Genomic DNA, 8,383 nt, shown 5'->3' on the forward strand with positions numbered 1-8,383 from the left:
ATCTGCAATGCTTCTTACCTTTAGTGCATACTCATTGATAGACATCTTCCCTTTCTTTAATGTATTCAACTCTTGCTTGAGTTGAATCTTTCGTGCCTTTGTATTTACAGAAAACATACTTTCAAGTATGGTCCAAGCTGCATATGAATTCTCTGCATTTCTAATGTGTCCCAGCATATTATTGTCAATTACTGCAGACAACCAATACATGACATTTTTATCCTTTGCATTCCATTCCTTCCGTGCCTTTGTCTCTTCTGCAGTTGGAGGATCACTCATCTCCGGCTCCTTTTCTTCACCTGAAACAAACTCGTAGAGGCCTTTTCCAATAAGGAAGTTCGTGACACGAAACTTCCATGAAGGGTAGTTGTTCTTCTCGAGCTTCTCAATGATAGGGCTTCCACTGTTCTCTGCCATTATCACAAAATTAATACCAACAGTAAGTAAATCTTCTGCAACCCTGGACCTGTAGTGCATAGCAATACACCAGACAGCCTTTTTAACTGTCTTCTCAACAATACATGCAATCTGCAACCTGTTTGCAGATAAACCTTATGTTTACTCACTGGTAAACACCTTTGAACTTACAGATCTGAGATCTGTAACCTGCGCACCCAATTTTGGTCAATACAGTCGAAGTCACAGCGTACCCTGAAACTGCTGTCCGCAACCTTGCGGCTCTAAAACGGGCCCTGAAACGGCCTCAGATGCCCAAAATAACTGCACGAAAGGCCTAAAGGGCTTATCTGCAGAATACACTGTGCTCTTCGCGCACACCAAATCTCAGTGCAATCTGAGATTTTTGCTCTGCCCTGCTTCCAGTGCCTCCACAGGCACTATCGAAGAGAAAGAGTTGAAGGATGGGAGAGCTTCTTACCGGTGGCTTGCTTGCTCGAACCTTGCTTCTTCTCCTTTGCTTCAACCTTCGAAATCAGCCTCTCTCAATGGCACGGCTCTGATACCATGTCAAGAATCGCGTGGTGGAGGGGGTTGCTCAAGATGCTGCGCCGAACACACACAGAATGCACAAGGAGAAGCTCACTCAAGAGACAAGAAGAGAGATGGAGGCCAAAACGTTTTCTTGCTGATTTCTTCTTCTTCTTCCACACTCTTTACAATGTACACAAAGTATAGATAAGATACAACATAAAAGGAAAGTGGCCTACTAAGTCAAACAATGCATAACCGACTACACTAGTCGACTGGCGCTATAACTATGCCAGCTGTAAATAGGTGTAACAACCTGAATATAATAAGTAATGAGTCAGTGGCCATGTGAGAGTCATAATGACCACCGACGTACTAAGTGTAGACCTGTGAACCCATCTAACCAGGTGGTCCATCATCAATGTCCGCATGTGTTGAGCTTGTCATCTCAACACCCCATACGTATATAAATACATATAAGCATGTGACAAAAGGGGTCCATGCGTGTAAGCTTTTGTGCAAGATCCAAATGACACCATGATGTGGATATTGACATGTGTGCTAGGGTGAGGTGTCCTCTAATGATGGTGATAGATTCCAAATCTTAGTGATGCAGACGGGGCCCATGTGTAGTTGGAGGCTAGTCCTTTGAAAAATTTATGCATTCACTCAATTCCTAGGTGTAATCCATTTTCATCTTCACTAAGATAACCATCCCTTTTACCCTTTACATTGACATGCCTTCTAAGAACTTGTTCCCCCCATTTGCTAGAGTTATCATAATCGAGAAGCAATGTAGCATACCTAGTGCTTGAAGAGTAAACCCAAAGTGATATGGTAAGCTCTTGATAGGGGCTTTGGCCAAATTTTGTGATAATAATCCGGGTTGTAAAAAACCCGGATCAACGACAACCCCCAAGGTGCTGCAGTCTCAACTGTGGTGGCCCACACTTTTTTAGATGTAGCACAATTCGTTAAGCATTGTGATGAGTGTCAACGGATGAAGGTACCGACTCACAAGGATCAAATGGAGTTAACCCCAATCATTGCATGACAACCCTTTGAAAAGTGGAAAATTCGCTTCGTAGGATCCATTAGTCGTGCGGCATAGTATTCACAGGCCAAGTATATCATTGTGGCCCCACAGACTACCTAACAAAATGGGTAGAAGCGAGAGCAACATGAAAAAATGATGCTAGAACGACTACCAAGTTCTTATGGGAACAGGTGATCTCACGGTTCGGTTGTCCCATCGAACTAGTCAGTGACCATGGCATGCACTTCATCAATGAAGTAATAGCACATCTCCTATCTACCAATCTAATCATCATCGAAAATCCTCTTCACACTACCCTCAGGCAAACGGATAGGCAGAATCCACAAATAAGATCCTTGTAAATGTCGTGACCAAAGTAGTCTCTCCTTCGTGCAACAACTGGGATAACAAGGTGATGGTAGCCTTGTGGGCTTACCATACAGCTTATAAAACAGTTTTCGGCCAGACTCCCTTTAGGTTAACCTATGGGACTAAGAAAATTCTACTAGCAGAGTTCTTCATCTCTAGCTTGAGAATAGCACTTCAAGAATAGTGGGAAGGGAAGGAGGCATGGATGCAACGCCTAATTGAGCTTGAACATCTTTTGGAAACATGCCTTCTAGCCACTCATGCGCTCATATGCAAGAAGGCACGACTCAAGAGCTGGTTTGACAAGTGTGTCAAACAACGCAACTTCGAACAGGGCGACTTAGTACTCTTGTACTCAGTTAAAGGACACAAGCAAAAAATGAAGTTTAGAGGTCTTGGCCCTTTCAAGGCTCGTGCAATTAGTCGAACCGGCAACGTTGAGCTCAAGACTCTAGATGGCAAAGCCATTGGCTTATTTAGTGGCAGTCGCATTAAGAAGTACTACCCTCCCACGCATCTGCTACATGAGCCACCAATGTTGGAAGCCCTTGTCATGGTACGAGTCGCCACAATTACGGAAATTGGTGATGAGGACGAGGAATCCATAGAACCCGCATACCTCTACATCATGGTCCCTTTCAAGCAAACATGCGCTTTCAATACCTTGATCGATGAGAGAGCATACTTCAATTTCTGAACTCACAATCATTGGAACCAACTTGATAAACCACCATTACAACCCACTGGTGCCCAATTAAACCCATATGGGGACCGCTCATACGCACTCCTCGACAAGTGCCTGACCGCTATTGTTGTCGAGTCTGAAACTGTACCAATGATCTTTTATGTGTTGCCAAACTCTAAAAACACAGGCACAGAGTCACTATTGAGTGAACCTTCAAGAAGCAAACTCGCCGCAATGTCGATTATGAGTCATAGTTCATCCACCTTGCCATAGGCAACGTCCATATTGATACAACCTTCGGCAAGGGCTACGCGATCCCGTTCAAGTCTGCAAGGCCACCAGTAGAAATACTCCTAGCCAATTCTATAGAGAGGGGTAGGGCTCAACCACCATGCACCAAGCCTCATGAGCCGCCACTCATAGCGGCAAAAGCTAAGGCCCAACAACCCGAGTTTCAATGGAGGCCTAAACAACTATGACCACTGCCTAGGAGTAGACGTCCATGTCTTTGTAGCTCAAGAAACTCTAAACCTAGGAGGCTGAGATGCAGTTATACAGATCAAAGCATGATCAATCCAAGATGGGTTTCTAAAGCCCTCTTACATGCGTAAGGATACTATGAGGGGAATGCTTGGCTATAGATCCCTAAGGCCAGAGCGGCCCACGGCATCACTCAAATGCCACCCTCTTGTTTAATAACCCCGATCCGCATGGAACCTTAGAACCAGAAGCCATAGTGTTTCCCAAGCCCGCCTCCTACCAGCTCACCCCCGCATGAGCTCCGAAGAGTTGAGCGAGACTATCGGCCCAAACCCCAAACAATGTTACCCTCTTCAACACCTACTAATGGCGATAAAACTTGCCAAACCCAATTTGAGTGTAGTAGCCCATCCGTTGTAGCCACTACTTTGACGCTTATCCATGGGACTCAACCACCGCTTCATGGGCAACTACCACTATCTGCCGCTGCGCTTAGTAGCCCCATCAAACCCCAGCCACCTACGGGCCTTAAACCATCTTACGGGAAGAAATCATTCTTAAATCTAGCCACAGACCTAGCTAAAGACACAAGGGATGACGTTATTTCTTGTCTTAGATGCTTGGATGCCACGTTCATGTCACTGGCTCTAAGTTATAACCGCTTGGACTTAGGCCTACTGTAGGAGCCCTTAGCGACAAAATTTTACACAATGCCTTGTTCCTGGGAAACATTTAAATTCACCTTTGTCAAAACACCCCACTCAGCTGCCAAGTTGCTACGCACTGAGATATTAAGAGAGCAAGCCATCAAACAACGCCTCATTATGTCTTACGATAAGCGTGTGACTTCCTCCATCACTTATAAAGAAGTTAAGGAGTTGAAAGCGTTAGCTGATACCAACTCCCCATTTTTACGAAACTGGTACACTCTTCGATTGCAGTGGGAACTCAAAGGATGCCAAATCATGACCAACACTCAGTAGCGCCGTGCAATCAAGACATTGGAGTACAACCCAACCTATGTCACACCCACCTCATATAGAGTGTTAACCACTCTTTGTGGCCGACCCATGGAAGAGCACATGAAGGGACACCCATATCTTGATCCCCTCTTAACCAAGGAAGATCTCCACATCGCTAGCCGCCTTGATTCTGGCAATTTTCCAACCGATCTCCTCACTTACATCATATACATAAGTACCCGACCCTTCGCTCTGCACCACAAGGCTCAGTTGGAATACAACCTAAAATTCTATACTTGGCTGATGCACAAGTAAACCTTTTACCCAATGCTGAATGCCCTGGATCTCCTAACCTTCGATCCTAGGAAGGATTCTTCTCAATCTAGAAGGGGAGAGGGTACGAGGGTAGCATGAAGGTGAATAGGGTGAAGGTGAATCAAATTAAAATCAATCAAGATCAAGTAAATGAAATAATACCTAAGAAACAGGTGATGTAAGAGGGATGTCACAAGCCAAGTCTGAAGAAGAGAATTTGTATTGGAGTTTAATGTTATCATTCAACAAACATAAATTCTTTCTTTTTAGTAAATTCTTGTATGTATAATAATTATAGCACTAATGGGAAGCATGGTTCATGATAGGAACGAGAGATGTCGCAACAAGATCGGGCCCACCGACTCCCTTTCACAGAAGAAGAGAAAGCGCAGTACGGCAACACTTTGGAAAATCGAGTTTACAGTCAGTTCAAATTCCACAGCATTCACAACCTTGAGAAGATGGTGGCCAAGAAGCATTCCACAAGGAGGATAGTGGAATAGTGCCACCTCCACAACTACCTAGAGAAGTTTGCACATGAACATGACCAGACGAAGTGTGTGGAGTTCTTGAGAACGTACAACCCCGACCAAGAGTGCGGAATGGTGATGGTGGGAAGGGGGGACAATGTCTGAAAAGTGCAGGTACCGCTAACCCGGGCCTTGGTGGATAAAGCACTTAGACTAGAACCTAGGGTGGAGACAAAACATAAAAGGGATGTGTATGCCCTGCTGAAGATGAATAGGGAAGAAGTCTTGACAAATGACGGCATCAGCTTACAAGACATCCCCGATGCTAAGATTCGCCTACATGCAAAGTTGGTGCATGCCCTTTTCTCCAAGCAATGCTACAATTCCCTTATGCACGAGATTAGTGTACCTGTGCTGGAGAATGTGACAGCCCCTTGTCGTACTACTACGCATTCGAGGTGTGAAACCCACCAAAAAGTTGTGTGTGTGACATTTGTTACTTTGTACATACTTAGGTTTTTTGCTTTGTCACTCTATAACTGGTGAAAGAAACATAGATGCCACAGAGAGCTTGAAGACTATTGTAGGCAACATGAGGAAAGTTTTAATGATGGTTTTGACATTAAACCAATATCAGAGTCAAATCTATCAATGCAAGACTCTTGCTTTGTTTTAGATGCAAGTACTCATGAAGACGTTATTTCCATTGTACAATTTGATGGGTTTCTGGAATGCAAGCCAATGTTTCTTTTGTGATGCTGTACTTGATGGCTCTATAGAAGGTTGTGTTCAGCATATACACAAAAAACATGGTTTCTTCATTCCGAATTCAAAATTTCTCAAAGATTCTCGTGGAATGCTGAATTATCTTGGCTTGAAGGTGACAACGGGTTTTGTTTGCTTGTATTGTGATGATCAAGGAAAAGAATTCCAAAGTATGGAGGCAGTTCGAAAGCTTATGATATGAAAGAGCCATTGTAAGCTATGATATGAGGATGGGGGCATAGATGAGGAGTTAGAGGACTTTTATGATTTCAGTAGCGGCTACACGTTTCAAGGCACTTAGTGGGAGCTTAGAATTGGTCATTCGACATGATATGGGAGAAAAGAAATCCACCAAAATTCTATGCTCTCGGGAATTTTGCTATTGTGAGTGAGGGGTCACTTTTCTGGTAAAAAAAGTTGCGTGTTGATGTAGAAGAGCCATATTGAGAGGGAAAAAAAAAAAAGCTCAGTTGGTCTCCATAGCGGCAGACAGGGAAAGCTGAATATGAAAAGAGTATGGCTGCCTATAGAAACAAGGAGTCACAAGGCAACAAAGAGGATGACAGCAAGAGGAAGAATCAGGGGATGAGTGAGCCAGTATTTGTGTATTGGTGCAACCCCGATGTGAAGTCTATTCCCATTATCGGTAAAACAGGGGGTAACAAGTGGAGTGCCATGTCGAATGAGGAAAAAGCTCCGTTGGCTGGTTTTCGATGGGATTGAGGAGACAATGAGGGAAGAAATGGAGTACTAACGCATCCAAGTGGAGGTGTTCTCTGACCAGAAGATCAAATACTGGAGGGAAGAAGAGTTCGGTTCCTTTTTCGATCATCGAAAGAATGCAAGGTTCTAGAAGAACGTTTTGAAGAAGGGGGCTGTTACTGAGACAACCGTAAAAAAAGGCAATCAATATCCAGTCGGGCCCATTGTTCTTGGATTCTTTGTTTTCGTGGTTATTGGTTCAGTTCTTTGAGAGCGAACACAGCAGGGCCATCGCAATTCAAAGGGAGCCTGTCCATAGTATGCATGTTGCTCCCCATGAGAGTAAACATGATTACCATATGCATCGTGCTGGCCATACCAATGCTCATTGTACCCATTACCATAGTGATGCTCCTCATGTAAAGGTGGGATGCTCTATGGCGTGCTCATGTTTTTGATGTGTGTATCAGACTCCAAAGACTCTTGGTTGAAAAATTGCAACTACTTGCTGCCTAATCCACTCGATATACTCTTGTAATCAATTCTTTCATGCCCTGCAAACACATTAGCCAACTATGCTTCCTAATTTACAAACAGATTACATTGTGATGGAAGCATCTCTACTGTCCAGCATATTTGACAATTTGAGCTGGAGACTTGCTAGTCGCATGTATAGTGTTGGTTAAACTCTTGAAAGCACCCTGTCATAACTCTGTAGCCAATCAACAAGCTGTTCCAGAAGCCATGATAATGCATGTTCATAAAGATTAAAAATTTCTCCAAGAAGATCATGTATGGTCTTCAAGAGTGTTGGTCATTCTGTATCTATTTTTTTTTAGTTTAAACAGCTGCTTGCTTGCTACACCAGAATAGCACAATGCAGCAATATGCCCGCACAACAATGTGATCAAGACAAGGTGGAAAGTGAGCACTATCAATAGACCTTTTGCTGCTTCACATCTATTAGATAAAGCTGCCAATTTCTAGTCTGCTATTTTAACTCATTGCTGGTCAGTTACATTACCTCAGAAGTCAGATTGCAACTGCTGGTGGTATATCTGTGAAGGTGATGCAGTAGTTCTTGCACATGATTATGGCTGTTGTTCATATGTTGACATTGCTAACATGGAAGAGAAAGATGTGCCATACATTGCCACAAGTCAGTTTGTCAGCTTATGGAGAATGCAAATGAATACATGGTTTTAGATCACCCAGTGGCCAATCCTCTTGTTCTTGGAAGGGAGCCACCTCTGAAAGACATGCGTGCAACATTGACTATTGCTCGAGATATTGTTCACCTCATCATTTGGAATCAAGTTCCTTATGGATTTATTGTTAAGTCTGTGGATCCATAGATCCATCATTTGGTTGATGCTGTTGAAAGGACAATGCTGAAATTTTTGTCAGTAGTTGATAACCAGATTTGTACTGAAGGTTCCTATGTTGAAGGATGAATTCTATGCTCAACTGAAAACTTGCTTTTGGTCCTATCATTGCTGCATAGATGAGGTCTCATTGGGAGCTTGGCGGATTTATTACTGCACACAAATCCTCTCATCTTGCTTATTTGTATGATTGATCTTCTATCCTAAAATTAGTCAAGGTCCTCTGTGGTTGTGACTTTGCTTTCGAAAACCCTTCGACACCGTTACCCCTAGATGAGGTGGATTGG

Source organism: Lygodium microphyllum, chromosome 2 (assembly GCF_053477565.2).
Source record: "Lygodium microphyllum isolate KBCC chromosome 2, Lygodium_microphyllum_v1.1.10, whole genome shotgun sequence".
Taxonomy (NCBI): domain Eukaryota; kingdom Viridiplantae; phylum Streptophyta; class Polypodiopsida; order Schizaeales; family Lygodiaceae; genus Lygodium; species Lygodium microphyllum.